The 17,102-nt window shown below is 42.9% G+C and overlaps 1 protein-coding gene across 4 annotated transcripts in view; it reads left to right on the forward strand.

Annotated features, from left to right (window-relative positions):
- The window catches only part of RGS7 (regulator of G protein signaling 7), a 314,036-nt gene that overhangs the window by 250,104 nt on the left and 46,830 nt on the right, over positions 1-17,102 (forward strand). The window lies entirely within an intron of this gene.

Below are 17,102 nucleotides of genomic sequence, written 5' to 3' on the forward strand. Positions count from 1 at the left end.
GGCTGGAGAAGAATGCACATTCTGCTGCTTGTGGATGGAAAGTTCTGTATGCAGCTTTTAAGTCTATCTGTAACATGTTGTTTAAGGCCAATGTTTTCTTACTGATTTTCTGCCTAGGTAAATCCTTTGATGAAAGTGGGGCATTAGAGTACCCCACTATTACCATACTGCTGTCTCTTTCTCCCTTTAGGTCTATATTAGGTAAATTACTTATCTCCATTTTATTAAGGGTTATTTAATGAAGTTCTATCTTGTTGTCTTGTTTGAAACATATTCCTTTGTTTCCTTGATTGTATGGGTAGGTTCCTATGCATTAGAAACCTACAGGCCTCTGCCTCCTAGAGGTTAATTTTTGGGGTTCAACCCACCCTAAGTCTTGGTTGTTTCTCACATTTTTGTGATTGTTCAAGTTGCTTATTTTATTTTTAGCTTATTTTATATTTTATGTTTTTATAGATTTTATTTTTTAGAGGGAGGGGAAGAAGAGAAGAGAGGGAGATAAGCATCAGTGTGTGGTTGCCTCTCCCACACCCACTGCTAGAGACCTGGCCTGCAACCCAGGCACATGCCCTGACCTGGAATTGAACCGGTGGCCCCTTGATTTGCAGGCCAGCACTCAGTCCACTGAGCCACACTAGCCAGGGCAACTGATTTTCTTTTTAACCCCTCCCAGTACTTGAGGGTATGCCAGGGTCTGACAGTGTTCCAAAGGAGAGGATCTGGGCACCCAGATTCAGGCTGATTGGAAGCCAGAGCCTCAGGCAGCGGCTTTTTGGGCACATAAACTTGTACAGTCCTGGGTGCCTGCCAGTGTAAGAGCTCACTGGCCACCAGAGCCAGCTGATCTGGAGCTGTCCCCTGGGCAGCAGTCACAAAGACCGGGGTTCTGGATGAATGTATAAGCTCTTTTCCTGGCCTATCAGCAAGCTGGTGCAAGGCAGAGGGATAGCACAGGCGGGGTCCACTGTCTTAGGTCCCCTACGAGGAACCCCACAGGTCTCTATGTTTGTGCAAACAGCCAGTGCCTCTGGTTGAAGCTCCAGAAAAGCAAGTGGACCCCTTTTACAGAAGGCCCTGTAGTGTGTTTCAGACTGTGGTCTGCAGTGCCCTGGAGGTGGTAGTCTGCCAAGAACTGTCACCTATCGTCACAGGCCTGGGGGACCCAGGAACACACCACCCAGTGCCACCAGAGGCAGGCAGTGAAGGGTCATCACCTGAGCTGTAGCTGCAAAATCCAGGGCACCAGATGTCAAAACCAGGGCAGAGACACATGTAGAAGCTTCCCTCTGGGAGGGCTGATGCTCTGGATTATGGTGGAAGGAGAGCACAGAGGTACACCCACCCGCTGAGGCCTGTGGGAAGGACTCCAGCCAACCCTTAGTTGTGGGTTTAATTAGAAGCTTGCCCCTCAGGCTGCATGCATGATGGTCTTGTTGACTGGGTAATAGGCCTCTTTCACAGAAAGACAGCACTCCTGGGGGTGGCAGCTGTTTCATGACCCTTTTTCTGTCGGGTACAGACCTGTGGGATCTGGGAACATGAGCCACAGTGGCCGCCAGAGCCAGGTCTTGTAGGCATGCTCCCTGGCAGCAGCTGCAGTAATTGGAGTTGCAGACAGGAGTCTGCGTTTTTCTGGGAGTTGCCAGTGTGCTGGAGCCCAAAAGAAGGAGAGTGCAAAAATTGCACCCACCGGCCTCTGTTCCTGAGAGCAGGGTCTTGGGCCACTAGATTTGTGTCAAACTGGAAGCCTCCCTCTCAGGACAAAACTCTGGGAGCAGGAAAAAAGCCCTTCTTCTCAGAAAAACTGGGGATATGTTTCAGTCTGCTGTGTATGCAATGCCCTGAAGGTGGGAGCCTGGCAAGAACTGTCTTTCTCCAGTTATGACAGAGCCAGGGAACCCTGCAGCGCAATCTACCCTGTCCTCCAGGGCCAAGCAATCCAGGGATGCAGTAGATGCAGAACTCGGGGCGCCAGACGTGGGTGAAAGTCCCTCTCCAGGGGACACTGGGGCTCCAGAACATGGCAGACAGGGAGCACGAAGATGGCACCCACTGGAAAAAAGAAGAAGAGAGAGATGGTGACCCCTGGCTAGAACAAAGCAGAGGCCAGGTGGGCTGAAGGGGCCTCCCAGCTACAGGGCGCCAGAGAACAAGAGGCAAAAGGAGAACCTGAAGCGGGCACCCCCAGTCTCCGTCCACAGAGAGCATTCCAGCAGGCTCTTGTGTGTGTGTGTGTGTGTGTGTGTGACATTCGATGCCTGCCTCTTAGGACAGTAGTGTAATGCATGCAAATGAGCCCCCTGCACCTAAAGTTTGAGTGAGACTTCGGAGCTGGGCCTCGGGGCAGGTGAGTCCGAGTGTACGTACAGGCTCTTCAGGAACCATTGCTCAAATTGCTGCAGCCTTGTGGTCTTGTGGATGAGAGCCCCCATGGTTTTCAAAGTGAAATGTTTTGCTGGTTTGTTTCTCAGGCGCAGGCCTTAAAAGTTGGGGTGCCTGTTGTTGGGTTCAGTCTCTTGACTCCTCGTGGGGAGTTCCAGGTTTTCAGTTTCCTTTCCATCATGGGTCACTGTGGGTTTATGGCTAGACTGTGTCCTAAGCTCTCCTACCCACTTCATTGTGCTTCTCCTGGCATTTCCTGTTTGGGGTACCATTCTCCCGTCCCTCTGTGCTGTCACTGAGAGCCAAATGTCCAACACTCAGGTTATGGCACATTTAGGTAAGGAGAAAGACTCTGTTTCTCCATTACCTTACCCTGAATAAGTTCTACATAGAAAAAAAAATAAAGTGGCGCATTATAGACAAAATCATGTGATAGGAGTGGAACCATATGTTTGTTTCAGAAAAAGGAGTGTGGATACGTTGTATGTGAACTTTGATGTATGCACGTTGTTTACCTGTGAAATTATTGGAAGCGTGTGGCCTAGGAATGCATTGATACCTACATGCTGCATAGGTACCATGGCGTTAAGTAGCTCCTAACAAACCAAATTGATGATGGGGACATAAAATAAGTGTCAATTTTTCATTTAAACTTATGAGTGCCAGTCACTGAAATTCATGACCAATTCGGAACAACACTGAGGATGCGGTGGCAACAAAATATCCTCCTGGAAAAAAATGACAAGCCATCCCCCTGAAAATCCCAGTTATTCATGGATGTGTGCATTCAACACTCGGTCACCTTGCCAAGTAGCGTGTGAGGGTCACACTTCTTAGCAAATTCTGAACTGGAGGCCTCAGTAAATTCTAATAACAGGGTAATTTTAGTGTACATGTTCCAAAGCATTCCAAATTGGCATGTAGGTTTAGGCTGAGTAACTCCAGGAAGGGCATTCTTCTCATTTTCAAGTTTCCTCAAGAAAAGTCATGGCGGATAAGCACCAAGTAATGTTCCGACTCTTTCTGGAGACGTTCTGAAGACGAAAGGGAAAATTCAAATATAAAAAAGAGCATCAGGGAGATCGTTTATAATTTAAAGGAACAACAGTTGGCAAGCACTTTGTGAATTAGCAATATTATTTCACAGAGATTCCATTCCCTCAAGTCTAGCAATTAAAGCTGATGAGATAGTGTTGGGTCATAAATGCGCCAACAAGAGAACTATTATTTTTTCATGGCTTCAACACTGAGGGGCTGGGGAAACAGATGATCTCTCATTTATTAAAGGACAAGATCTTTGGTCTTGCTCTGAGGTTTTCTCAATCTGGGAACTTAGAGACGTCCTGGATGGTAAATATCATACACGTGTGGTTCTTTGTTGCCTCCCCGAAGCAAAGCTTCTTCTAAGCCCAACCGACTTCCCAAAAAGTTTCTTTAATGAAAACCTGCTTCAAGGAAGATTTGCCTATCTGATTCATATTTTTTCTTGAGCAAAGAAGGAACGCGGGGACTTGAGTCATGTGCCTCTACATTCTCTTAACAGAAAGGAGATTTATGCTGCTTTAAGTCATATGAGACAAAATCCCTTTTGAGAACCCTGGGGAAAGTGCAGCCAGAGAATAAGCTTGAGGACCCTGGCCAGGTTGCCCGCTTTCTGTGAGCATGGCAGTTGCACGTGCTAAAAGTCTCCCGTGCCCCAGAATGTCCATGTCACTGCTAAACCACGACTTCCTCCAGTCATGGAACTTCAGCGCCAAAAAAACACCTTAGGGATTATTCAACTCTACGATGATTATAATCATCGCATAGTTCACATAGGACGTATCCACACTCCTCTTTCTGAAACAGATATGTTTCCTTTATATATTTCCACTCGTATCACACAATTTTGTCTATAATGTGCCACTTTATTTTTTCTACCCAGAACTTACCCAGGGTAAGGTAATAGAGAAGTAGAGTCTTTTTCCTTACCTAAATGTGCCATAATCAGAGTGTTTGACAGCCTGAATCATTAGTCAGCTAACATAATCAGAGTATTTGACACTCTCTAAATTATTAGTCAGCTAACAGCCAGGCAGTCAAGTTCCAGTGTCCATCTAACACCTGTCCTCGCGAGGCTCACTAAAGCCAGGCCACATCTCCCATTACTGGCCAAGTTTAGACCACACTAAAAAGTCAGAGAAGCAGAAAGATGCTTGAATCCCTACTTTGCAGAGTATTCAAAAAAACTTTCAATAACTTATTCTTAAATGATTGCACGTTTTCACCAGCTATTAAGGGAGACCCAATGTGCTATGCCATTGTATTTCTGTCATTGCAAAGGAATAGATTCTGGCAAGCTGTACATTCTGTGTTAGACCCGGGCTGTGCTTTCATGTTAAGCGTGAGGTGTCAGGCTCTTGTTCAAGAAGTTTCTCTTCAAGCCAACAAATACGTTTCTAAGCCCGTGGACTCTCCTGCTGTTGCTTTCTGGTTCCTTTATAAAGCCTTGGCCAGCTCCCAGCTGTTACGCTAAAAGCTACTGTGATAACACATTGTACTCCTGGGTCACCGCGCTGTTCGTCAAGTTTCAGCATTGTACCCAGGGCTGATTCCCTGGAGGGGGAAGCAAAGGGCAAAGCTTGCAGAGCTTTCTTAAACATATTTCTGTTTGAGACATACTGTGCCAGCTGCAGATCAGTGTCTCTTGCCGAGGTTATGGGAGGACTAGAATTCCTAGGCTCAGCCGACCATTTCAGTCCTCAGTTCAAGCCCCCAGATGAGACATTGTAACTGCCAAGAGTGACTTGTGGGAGTGGAATCACCAGGACACTGTTTAGCAATCGTTGAGGACACTTTAGAGATTAAATTCTGGTCAAAATGAATCCTGTTCCTAAATTGGGGCGGTACCCTCCAAGGGCATTTAATCAGTAAGCCCCTGGCAGCCGGCCCGAAACACCGATACACAGTTGGGAGGAGTTACCAACCTGAATGTTCCCACAGCCTCTTTGCAAAGTGACCGGCAAAGCCTTGCGGTGAACTAGATAGGCATTCGCTTAAGGGTCCTGCTCCCCATCTCTCATTTCTGTCCCTCAGCCCACCCTCCTGAGCTAAGCACGGAGGATGTTGCTCCTGAGCTCTGTGTCATAGTATGGGTAGCACAACCTTGACAGGTGTCAGATGGACACTGGAAAATTAGAAACTCAAGATTCAAAGCCCCAACTGACATTTCACCAATTTTATTGCCCACCTGACACAAGCGATTCCCTCAATGCCCTTCCACAGATACTTACTGAACATCTACATAGGCAAAGCATTGTGCTCACACAGTGGCAGGAACAAAGTCCGCTGGAGACCAGGTTGGGCGGGAGAAGCGGAGAACCACATGATCTTACTCATATGTGGGACATATGTGAAAACAACACATGAGCAAACCAGGCAGACAAAACTCGTAGACGCAGACAACAGTACAGTAGTTACCAGAGAGAAAGGGGGGAAGAACTAAAGGGTAACGGGGGTCAAATGCATGGTGACAGAGGGTGACCGGACTTTACGTGACGGACACACAACGCCATTTATAAGTGATGTATTGTGGAATCATATGCTTGAAACCTATATAATTTTATTCACCAGTGTCACCTCCAATAAATGTAATATTTTTTAAAAAAGTAAGCAAGAGATGATCCCTGGTTCACATCCGTTTCCTGTCAAAGAGAGGGAACGGTCGAGGCCTAACAGGGGACCTCACACTTCCACACATCTCCAACATGATGTTTTCCCAAACTCCAGCTCTTCGCTCAGACATATGTCAGCCAGGGACTTAAACTCCGCCCCTTAGCTCTTCTGCGCAGTACCCTGGACGCGCTGCGCTTTGCTTGCCATCTTTGTGCGTGGGGCACTGGGGGAAGCAGGGCCTTTGGAGACTGGTCGCTTCATTTCTTGACTCCACATTTAATAGCTGTGACCTTGGGTCAATGACTTAACGCTTTTGAGTTTCGGTTTCCTCGTCAATGAAATGGGGTCTCAAATTCAAGTTCCATTTTCTACCCAGCAGAGCATCAGTCGTGCATGGTTACTCAGGCCATAGTTCCCTCTCTTCCTCTTTCCATGCACGCCACTGAATTTCTTCATGTTGATGTTTTTATTGCTTTTTGAAGATTTTTGTGAAATCTTCATCTGTAACCAGCACTTGTACATATTCTTCATTACATTTGTAATGTAACTCTAGAGCTACATGATTTAACATCATGTTAAAGGAGCAGAGAAGAAAATGAGGGTCTTGGTTGTTGCCACATTGGTGAACATAAGACTTTTTGCTGGCTTTCTTAGAAAACGTGGCAAGCACCAACTGACACAGTGCTGCAGCAACAGTCCTAAATGGAGTTTGGTTTGAAAATTTTATTATTCTGGTCTTGAGATATTTTCATTGGTGTCCTTGGGAATTTTAAATTGGTTTTTAAGGTGTGCACTCTTCGTTTCAAGGTTCATAACCGCAATGACGCGAGTCATTTTAGCACCTCCTGGTCTACGGTTCTTCTGCCCCCGGGAAAGTATTGACTACTGGTCATCTTTAGTAAGAGGCCCGCCGCCATGTTTTAATATTGTTCATGATATTTGTATACTTAGCAGTGTGTGAAACGTTTCAAATAACCCGCGTTATGAACTGAAGTTGGAAAGAGCCTGAATTGTATCTTATTCAGTGTGTGTAAGAATGTTCTCACATTGTCCTGTTTCATTGACTAATGATCAATATCTTGCAATCCACAACACACCTATACTTTTCCAGAGCCTTCTTCGCCCAACCCCGAGAGAAAGAATAATCTCACTTACCTAACTAACCTATGATAGAGGAAAAGTATTTTCTTTTAAAGCGGATTTTATAAAATTTCTATTCTGATTGCTCTGTCTCTCTGGGCCATTTGGAAGTGACAGATTTGGAGAGAGACAGAGATTGGAGAAGGCAGAATAAATATTCTTTTGTAAGGCCACAGGCAACAAGCATATAGCTTTAATAAAAATAATCGGGCTGTGACTAAAGTGTCAGACTCACCCCAAAATCACAGAAGAAAATAAGTGTATCTTATACCTAACTTCTCATACCCACAAGGATATATGTCTGTGTATTGAAGAGGAACTGTTATACAGTTCACACCAAAAATGTCGCAAAGCACGCTTTAAGGAGTGTCAAAACCTTGTGCCATCAACAGGCCTCGTATTTGGGGGGGAAGGTTGTGATTTCTCACTTTTTTAGTTCACAAGTTACTTATTTTGCTAACAAAAATTCAGTGAATTCCTCTTTCTTCTCCCCCCTGACTGCCCCCATGTTTATAGCTTTGAAATTAGACCAAGAAAGAATGAGATAGAAGAAGCAGTGAGGAGAAAAGAAGTTGATAAATGCCTAAATAAGCGCTGATGATTTTTTAAATGATCATTTTAGAGTTCAAGCAAAAAGCAACTGAAACAACAGACAATAATATATCAGTTATGAAAAACTTACATTTCTCATATGTCTGGTAATTTCATATTACACTTGGAAATAACAGGCTCAGGGAAGAAATCACAATGGAAATCACAAAACAATGAGAATTGTGTTACATTTTCCTCTGGAGGTATTTGTAGCCTTTGTAAGATGTTCAGGGAAATTTTCCTCAACCATTTTTTTTAGGTAGTCTTTCTTAGTCTTTCTAGGTTATTAAGAAAAAACTCTCATATTAAGAAAAAGATTTCTCAGCCCTGGCTGGTGTAGCTCAGTGGATTGAGCACAGGCCTGCGAACCAGAGGATCGCGGTTCAATTCCCAGTCAGGGCACATACCTGGGTTGCAGGCTGGTTCCCTGCAGGCCAACTCCCAGCAGGGGACGCACAAAAGGCAACCATACATTGATGTTTCTCTCCCTCTCCCCTTCCCCTCTAAAGGTAAATAAATAAATAAAATCTTTAAAAAAAAAAAAAGAAAAAAAATTCTCAATAATATTCTACTTCTTAAAAATTACTTAGAATAGTTTGAAATATATTATTTTCTTAAACTATAGATTAATAGTAATTGTAAAGGTAATGTATCAGAAGGAATTTTTGTAAAAGTCTTATGACCTTAGGAAATTTTAAAGCTTTAATTTATAAATATATTGCTGTTGCAGGAAAGACTAATGGGTTCTGTTTAGGATAATTCTTGTTGGGACAGTGTAATTGATACATGCTCCTAGAAACAATAATGCCAATTTCTCCCATAGAGAAGCTTGTTCGCATATTTCCCTTGATATTTACAGCCTATTGGATCCATTTAAAGAGAGGCTTAATAACTTTATTGTAAAATGTGGATTTGTTTTCTTTATTTTTTTGTCTACAGTGCTCTAGAGCTACACAATTTGCCAATGTTTATGTTGAACATTTTGAGAGTCCACTTCAAATACATTTTCTATCATGGTCTGAGGTGAGCGCATGCGCAGAAGTCCTTCCAACCCCCACCCCCGCCACCGCTCGCTCTGGAGGACTTGCCTGCAGCGGCGAGGTTGGAGGTGGCGCATTTCAGACAGAAGGCTTTCAAGACCTATTCCAAAACCATTTCCAGAGAAGTGTGGTTAAATATTTGTTTTAAATACAATGAGAGAAATACACATGATCTTAACATACACTAAATAAATAAAGGAAGGGAAAGGAAATGGACTCCTTCCCAGCTCCTATATGTAAAAATCTCTCTGCTGCTGTACCTAGAAGTTAGATTTTTTTTTCTTAAGGATTTCTTTGTGTATAACTGTTTACTATAATGGGTTTCTGCCCATCGTGCAAAGGCTCAAGAACCAAAGAAAAACGAAGTCATGGAGAAAGTTCAAGGCTAGATGAACACAGCTTGTCCTTGAAGACTCAGCGAATAGATCAGCAGTTGAGGAGTCCCTCCTTGACCTCAATTTCACCCAGATTAGAGGGGGGTCCTGCTCTCCGGGTCAGTCAGCCGTCTTCTCTTCTTTTCTAAATTAAACTTGTTGGTGTGATTTTGATTGTTAAGATTATATAGGTTTCAAGTGCATAATTCCATGATACAGCATCTGTATATTGCATGGTGTGCCCACCTCCCAGAGTCAGATTTTCTCCTGTCACCATGTATTGACCCCCTTCACCCTTTACCACCCTCTATCCCCTTCCCTCTGGTAATGAACTACCTCTTTCACTGGATCAAGAGGTGCTGGAAGCTTGGAGGACGAAACCGTATTTAACTTTGTATTGCCTGTGCCTAGGGCAATGCATGGCACTTCGGTGGGGGTTCAATGAAGATTTATTGAGTGAATGAATGGATGAATGAATGAAGAGTCTTGATTCTTAGAATTTATTGTGTGGTTCAATGGCATCGTACTTAGTTCTCTGCACACCAGCTAGCTATCGATGCTCCAATCGGTGGTGAGAAAACACTGCAGGGTTGAGAGCAGCGACGTTTGAGGTGACCATCTCTGAGTTTCGGTGGGGAGCTTTATGCTTCTCCTGTGGGGCTCTGGCCTTTGAAAAATAATATTGATCACTTAGTTTCATAGCTTCAAATCACAGGTTAGCAGGCATATAATTGTAGCCCTTGTCCTAGAACTTCTGGAGAGATTTTTAAGGGCACATAGTTGTAAGATGTTATAAATATATCAAAATGTGTCAGATGATGAAAGCAATTTAGAATACTTCAATTTCACATTTTAAATGGACACATAATTGCTATCAGCCTCCAAACAGAATGGTAGCCAAGTACATGAGAGAAAGGCAGGATATGTTTGGGGAGCCATTTATAGCTATTTATACAATGCTTTATACACAGTCTGATGTCATTACCTTTTCTGGACACTAAATAAGGAAGTGGTGTGAGGAGTTTTCACCACAAAAAAACACCCCCGGGGGGCAACACTTTGCTGGATGATGATAGATCCTCTCTGAGTCACTGGGGTAGCATCAGAATCTCTAGTCCTAAAGCTTCTGGTTGAGCCCTTGCTCTCTCAGGGCTGGCTCGGAGAACTTTAGTCAGACTCATTTGCATTCTGAGCCTTAGATTCTACATGGAACAGAAAAATAAATGCTTTTTGACTCATGCCATTACTGTCTGGCCCAGAGGAGATTAGATATAGATTAGATGTAGATATCTGTGACTTGTGGACTATATTAGCACAAATAATCAGTTGTGGCTGTTCACTTATCCACGAAATGTAGAGCAAAATATTAAAAGTGATTACTGTCTACTTGTGTATTTTTCTCTTCCCAGTTTAACAATAAGGAGCCAAAAGACTAAGGATGTCGACTGTGTTATTTACCTCTGTATTTAGTGCTTAGTACGTTTCTTGGCACACTGAACGGATTAATGAACAAATGAGTACATTTAACTTAATGTAAAAATCACATCCTACATTTGAGAAACGGCATCCATTTTCATTTCTTCCTTAATATATTTTGGCTAACTAATGCCTAAAGAAACGTGTGCATTACCGACAGATCCTGAATGTAAATTGTTGTTCAGAGCATAAATGTTGATTGTTACCCAAAGTGAAGTTAATGCTAAGGTTATACAGCCAAATACCAGTTTATTTCTAAACATCATATGTTCTTTTGAGTTTGAAGTAACACTGAGTATTATAATTAGCAGCGATAAAACAGCTGATAATCAGCCCTACTGCAGATACATTTAATTCTGCATTTGCATAATATGCATAAGTTTCGAAAAGGCTTTTACATTGATCGTTCCCTTCAATTTTCACAACTACCCTGTGAAATCAGAAAAAAATACATTAAAATTCTCATTCCTTAGGAATCTGGCTCAGCAAGGACAGATGACTAGAAGTCACCCAACTAGAAGCAGGCACCAGTTTACTGACTAGAAAAATGATTCCTCGTCTGTTCCTTTGTGCAAGTTCCGCCTTTCCCCCTCTGAATGTTATTCTTGGGTTTGTGGGGAAAAAAATGGTTCACATTCCTTTATAATCTTCACCAGACAGATGGTAAGCTTGTTTACAGACTTGAAGTGCCACTCTGGTCACTGATCACTTTTCCTAATATTCTTTAAGAAATCAAGAAATTCTGCTTGGAACCTCTGGGGAAGTTCTGAAGGAAAGGAACAGAATGCAATAACCGAGTGTAGTTGAAGGGTAAAAATCGAAGGTCAGCTTCGTAAAAGTTAACAAAACAGGTCCCTAAATGTTTTTGCCAAGTTCTGTCTCACCCTAATTTTTTTTTCATTTTTCTGCATCAATAAGTCTGCTTTAATATTCTTCCCTTGTACCGTCTGGAATGTCCTTGGCCTTGTATTTCATTAGGGAGATGTATGAAATGGCTCCCGAGGTACTTCTCGTTTTAGGATATACCCTTGGTGCACTTTGTTCTGAGTATTTCTCCAACTGGGTTCAAATCGCAAGTCAGCTGCTGTGTCCTTGAAAATTTTACAAACACGCTGTGCCTGGGTTTCCCCATCTGTAGGACCAGCTCACAGCCTTGTTTAAAGGGTTACCTGGCTTGTTTATAAAGCAGTAAAACAGTGCCTGGCACTTAGCGAGTGCTAGGTAAGTATTAACTTATTACTATTTTATTCTTATTATGTTTTTTATCCTTGTTATTCTCTTAAATCTATTTTTGATATGATCATTATCTTCCAAAAAGAACAGAAGAGACCTCAGAGGTCATTGTGCCAGCCAGGAGACAGACTCTTGTTTTATGAAACCTACTTTATGGAGCCCTGAGGACAGGAGTACAGAGGGGTCAGGGGACCCAAGATTCTGCAAGCCAGGTTTTGTCTGCGGGGGTGGGGTGGGGTGGGGGTGGGGGTGGAACAAAGGAATCAGGGATGGAAACTTTGAGAGGGAATATACATATGTTAGCCAAGTCACTTTTAAAATCCGCTTTTTCTTCATTTCAGTGTCTCTGGTTATATTCCCTTTGCTTTTTTCTTTTGTTGATTATGTTCCAGTTAAAGGTGAGATCATGTGATATTTGTCCCTCACCATCTGGCTTATTTCACAAGCAAACAAAATATAACCAGAGACGCTGAAATTCAGAACAATCTAACAGTAGCCAGAGGGGAGGGGGAGGGGACAGTGGGGAGAACGGTTTTCAGGAACCACTATAAAGGACACACGGACAAAACCATGGGGGAGGGTGGAAGCAAGGGAGGGAGGTGGGTTTGGCTGGGGTCAGGGCGTGGGGGAGTGGTGGGGAGAAAATGTAGACAACTGTAATTGAACAACAATAAAGTAATTTTTAAAAAATAAATTTAACAAATCACTCTGCTGGCTGCTTCCCTGAGCACCAGCATCAGCCTCCTGTGCATGTTAGATGTTGGGGTTGCCACCAAACAGACCCTGGGTCGTTTTTGTATTTGCTCTCCAGGAGGGATGTTCTGTGTTCAAGTTCAAAATCACCACGTGGGTCATATCAGATTGCCCTCTATTTAGATAAATAACAGAAACCAGGAGGGCTGTTGCGGAGCAAACCAGAATGCATTGGACCATTGTTAAGACAGCAACTAGGTTGTGCTGTGGCCTGTTGTATTATTATTATTAACACTTATGCTGCCCGCTCTCACTCTTTTACCATCCATCTGCCTGGTATAAGCTTGAGTCATTTTTTAAATGTAAGTCATATCATATCACACTTCTCCCAACCTCAGTGGTTCCCACGACACTAGGGACCACACCCTAGCCCGTTGCCGAGCTCCCAGTTCTGGGGCCAGCACCCTGCAGCTGACCTCTCCCCAGCCTCCTTCCCAGGCCCCAGCAGCCCTGCTAGTCTGGATCCTGGCCTTTTCCTTACACATAGCTCGCTGCTCTCCTGCACACGGTTGTCATCCTTGCTGAACTCCTCCCCCAGATCTTTCTGGAGTTGGTCTGTGTTCCCACTTTAGGTCTCAACTCAAGTAACCTCTACAGAGACCTTTTTGGGATCCTACCATCTGAAGACCCTCTCTGCCTCTCCCCTCCACCCCCTTACCTCTCTCTCACAGCCCAGTGCTCAACTGTGTGGGTGTTAGTGTCCAATGCCTGACTTTAACTCTTGCCTAAGAATTACTTGATCTCATTCAACCTCCATTTCCTCACCTACAAAATGGGAAAAGTAAGAGCCTCTGCTTGTTAGTGTGGCCATGCAGTTTAAACAAGGTGACATGTGTGTGGAATGTTTAAATAATTCCTGGCACATGCAAAGTATTCAATAAATGTCGGGTGTTGTAACATTTTTATAGTACTATTCATTGTTGGTCTCACTCTAGACTAGTAAAAAGCAAGCCAAGAGCAGTGATTGTCTGCTGGGTTCATCCCTGTAGCCCTGGGGCTTAGAAAAACCTTGGCACTTGAAAAAGTAGGCTCTCAGTGAACTTTTGAGAATGCATCCACTGTCCATACACACCTGTCTCACTTGTTCCTCTTCTTGTATTCTCTTCCCTTAAAAGCAGATTCTGTTCTTCTACAGGAACTAGGATACTTTGAAGCTCCATGCAATTACTCTACACAGATCCTCTCATCCCGTTAAGGTTATTAAAACCTTTGTAACACAGACCATTTTTAGTTTTACCAGCCCAGACTGAAAGAGTAATTGGTAAGGTCGCGCCCTCTATGGGTAGAGAGTGGAATTACAGTGGCCCATCTCAGGCTCCTGACCATTCCCCCTGTGCAGGGAAAATGTGAAGCCTTGTCTTCTCTGACTTCTCCAGGCGGTCTCTACTCGGACCGTCACTACAATGTAACTTCATGGAGGCCAGAGCTCTCGTCTGTTTTGTTCACAGCTGTACACTGTCACCCACATCACAGCCTGGAACACAGTAGGCATTTAGTAACTATTTGTTGAATAAATAAATGAATGAATAAACAAATAACAATTTTCTCTTTGTCCCTGAAAGCCGGGGGCCACTATTCACAGAAAATATTGGCCATTTGCTTTGTTGTGTGCATGGGTTCTGTATTGAGATGATAAGAGATCATGAGAATGAACATGAGTGAAGAACAAAGTTGAAAATAAAAGATAGAATTTAATAGTGTCAAGTTGCCAGTTATAAACAAAACTAGGCACACGTTTAAATGAACCATATATTTAAACTAAATTTTAAAAGGTTTCAAAGTCATTAAGCAGTGCACTCCAGAATAAGACATACGCCTTTTATTTTTATTATTTAAAATTCGTATCACTGCTAGTTTATGGCAGTTCTATGCCTAAGAGGTAACTAACAAATAGATCACTTAAAACTCAGACAATGGCTTTTTCTGTAGTGTCTCACTTGGGAAAAAAATAAATAACTTTATATAAAATTCTGTCCCCAACAAGGCTTGTGAAGGGACTTTTCACTTATAAAAATATGTGTCGTTGTCTTTTAAGCAGAAATATCTCCAGCGAACATACTGGACAGTGTATCTAATGAGTCCACGCATTACTTTCCCTTTGTAGTTAACACAGCAATCTCCAGTGCTCCATCTCCTGCAGACCTGACCTAAGTCCTGGGGATAGAGACACCCTGTATTTTTTATTCTCATTATAGAAGTGAGCAGTTGGAGTCTTAGAGAGGTTAAGTGACTCATCCAAAATCACAGTTAATGAAGGCCACCGGAGTCCCAGAGCTCAATGCATGTGGATGTTGGCATCTTAGTGATTTTTTTCAGTGACCTCTGTGAAATAACTTTGTCCTGAACAGCAGCGTTCAGGTAACAGACCACCTCCCAGAGCTTTAGGAAATTGAAAGGAAGAAGCCAGCGTCCACATTCACTTCCTATTTAATAAGACACGTGGTCCGGAAGCTTGGACTTTCTACCTCTCATTCTAAGTCATGTTAAAGTGAAATTCTAAACAACCTTTCTGCATAGCTACTTTATAGGCAGAGTAGTCCAGTAGGCCTTCTCAAACTGTCTTCTTCTTAGTGATATAGAATCCTATTAAATTACTGTTTGTTTGACCCTCCAAGTCCATGAAGTTGTCTCATTTTAGTCTCCCAGAAACCTGCTGCAGAGATACTTAAACTTGAAATTGAAATGAAACCCTTGATCATGGAAACCATCTTACACAGAACTCCAGGAATGGTTTTTTGTACCTGGTATTTTTGGTATTTTTAGTGTGTTTGGTAATACAGAAAATTAAAACAAGGGTCATATTGCAAATGATTTCCACTTTGTTCCTGGGCTTGGGCCCACACCTAACACCATGTAGAGTATCTTTGGTGCCTAAATAATTTGGGTTGGTACAAAAACAGTTAGCCTGAGCTATCCTTTTGACAGTGCCTAACTACCTTCATGTTTTTCCATCTTTGATCAATTGGGGTATTTCCTGGAAAGCCCTCTTTCACCCACCTAAACCTTCGTCCTTGTCCACATCTTGCCCAAGGTCGGTACTCAACTAAAAAACAATGGAAGGGTCCTTTGTATCAGTCAGCGTACTGTACCGTGTCTAGACGAGCCTGGTAAGGTGTGAGCCCGTGCATTCATGGTTGTATTGGCTCTGCTTTCAACAGTATCCAGAACGCTCCCTACTCGAGTGGCCCAGCCTTTTTTCTTCTGTCTCCTTACCAAAGAGACTGGGAGAAATCACTTGAGTTAACTTGACTTCTAAATAACTCCTTCTGAAAAGAGCCTGTTTATTTATTCACTCACTCATTCCTTACATACACGGGAAACACCTATGTATACCTGGTGCATCCTCTCCACACCTTCATTCTGTTTCCTAGGAAATTAAAGAAAACTGTGTCATAGGACATATGGATGTAGTAAAAGATGCGTAACTTCCTCATGAAAAGTCATATAAAAATGACCCCCCTTTTGCTTTTATTCATCAGTGTATCTAATGGGTTCAGAAATACAGTTTCCAAAAGGGATCTTATATTGCAAAGAACAAAGATTAAATTAAATGGCCAGAATCAATAAAGCAGGTGAACACTGATACAGGAGGAGCGAAGGAAGGCTGACTGATGGAACCCTTAGTTGGGGCTGGAAATTTGGTCAAAGGTAATTCTACAGGAAAGCAGAAACTATTTAATCAGATATTTAAGTAGATTTAATCTTTTCCTCATGAAGAGATACCCTCAGGGACAGTGTGTGTGCACTACAATCTCTCTTACCAACCGCTGAAGATATTTTAGATATTTGTTACAATCACAAATGGCCCCTAACAGTAGAGTTTTTTTCCAAGCGTGAGCACAGATGGTGGCAATCAGAATACTGACACCTCATGTCACTTTTGTTTTTGCAGTTTAGCCTTTAGTAATTTGGAATATCAGTCATTGTGGAAGTCAGTGGTTTGAAAGCTACCAACGTTAGTAGAAAGATACAGTTACCATGGTGCGGTTGTAGAAAGATGTGTTCTAACATTGCACCCCTGGTTCCTAGTGTTTGCAGGGATGTTAGCCTCGTTCCGTGGCTGGCTCTCCTTTGCCTTGACCTTCAGACGGGAAACCTTAGAAGGGACGTTGAGCAAATAGCACCAATGTTTGCAGTGGTCTCCAATTTTCTGTGTAAGATACTTCCTCGGTGATACCAGGCAAACTTCCTTATCAAAAATAGTATGTGGTAAAGCTTCATATTTATAAGGCGTCCCCCAGAGCTGGTCCAACCAAACATAAATGTTGATAGTCCTCATCCAGCGGCTTCATTCAGTGTCTAGAACAGATAGAGCATCTATTGAATTTCGTGAGACTCAAATATTCTCTCTTAAGGAAAAACGATAAAGATATTCTGGTCATTGGAACTGGACCAAAGAGCTCCGAATGTCTTGATATTTTTGAGAGTCACTGGTAGTCCCGAAATAACTGCTTGGTGG

This window comes from Sturnira hondurensis, unplaced genomic scaffold (assembly GCF_014824575.4).
Source record: "Sturnira hondurensis isolate 20B ecotype Veracruz unplaced genomic scaffold, ASM1482457v3 Scaffold0018525, whole genome shotgun sequence".
NCBI classification, from domain to species: domain Eukaryota; kingdom Metazoa; phylum Chordata; class Mammalia; order Chiroptera; family Phyllostomidae; genus Sturnira; species Sturnira hondurensis.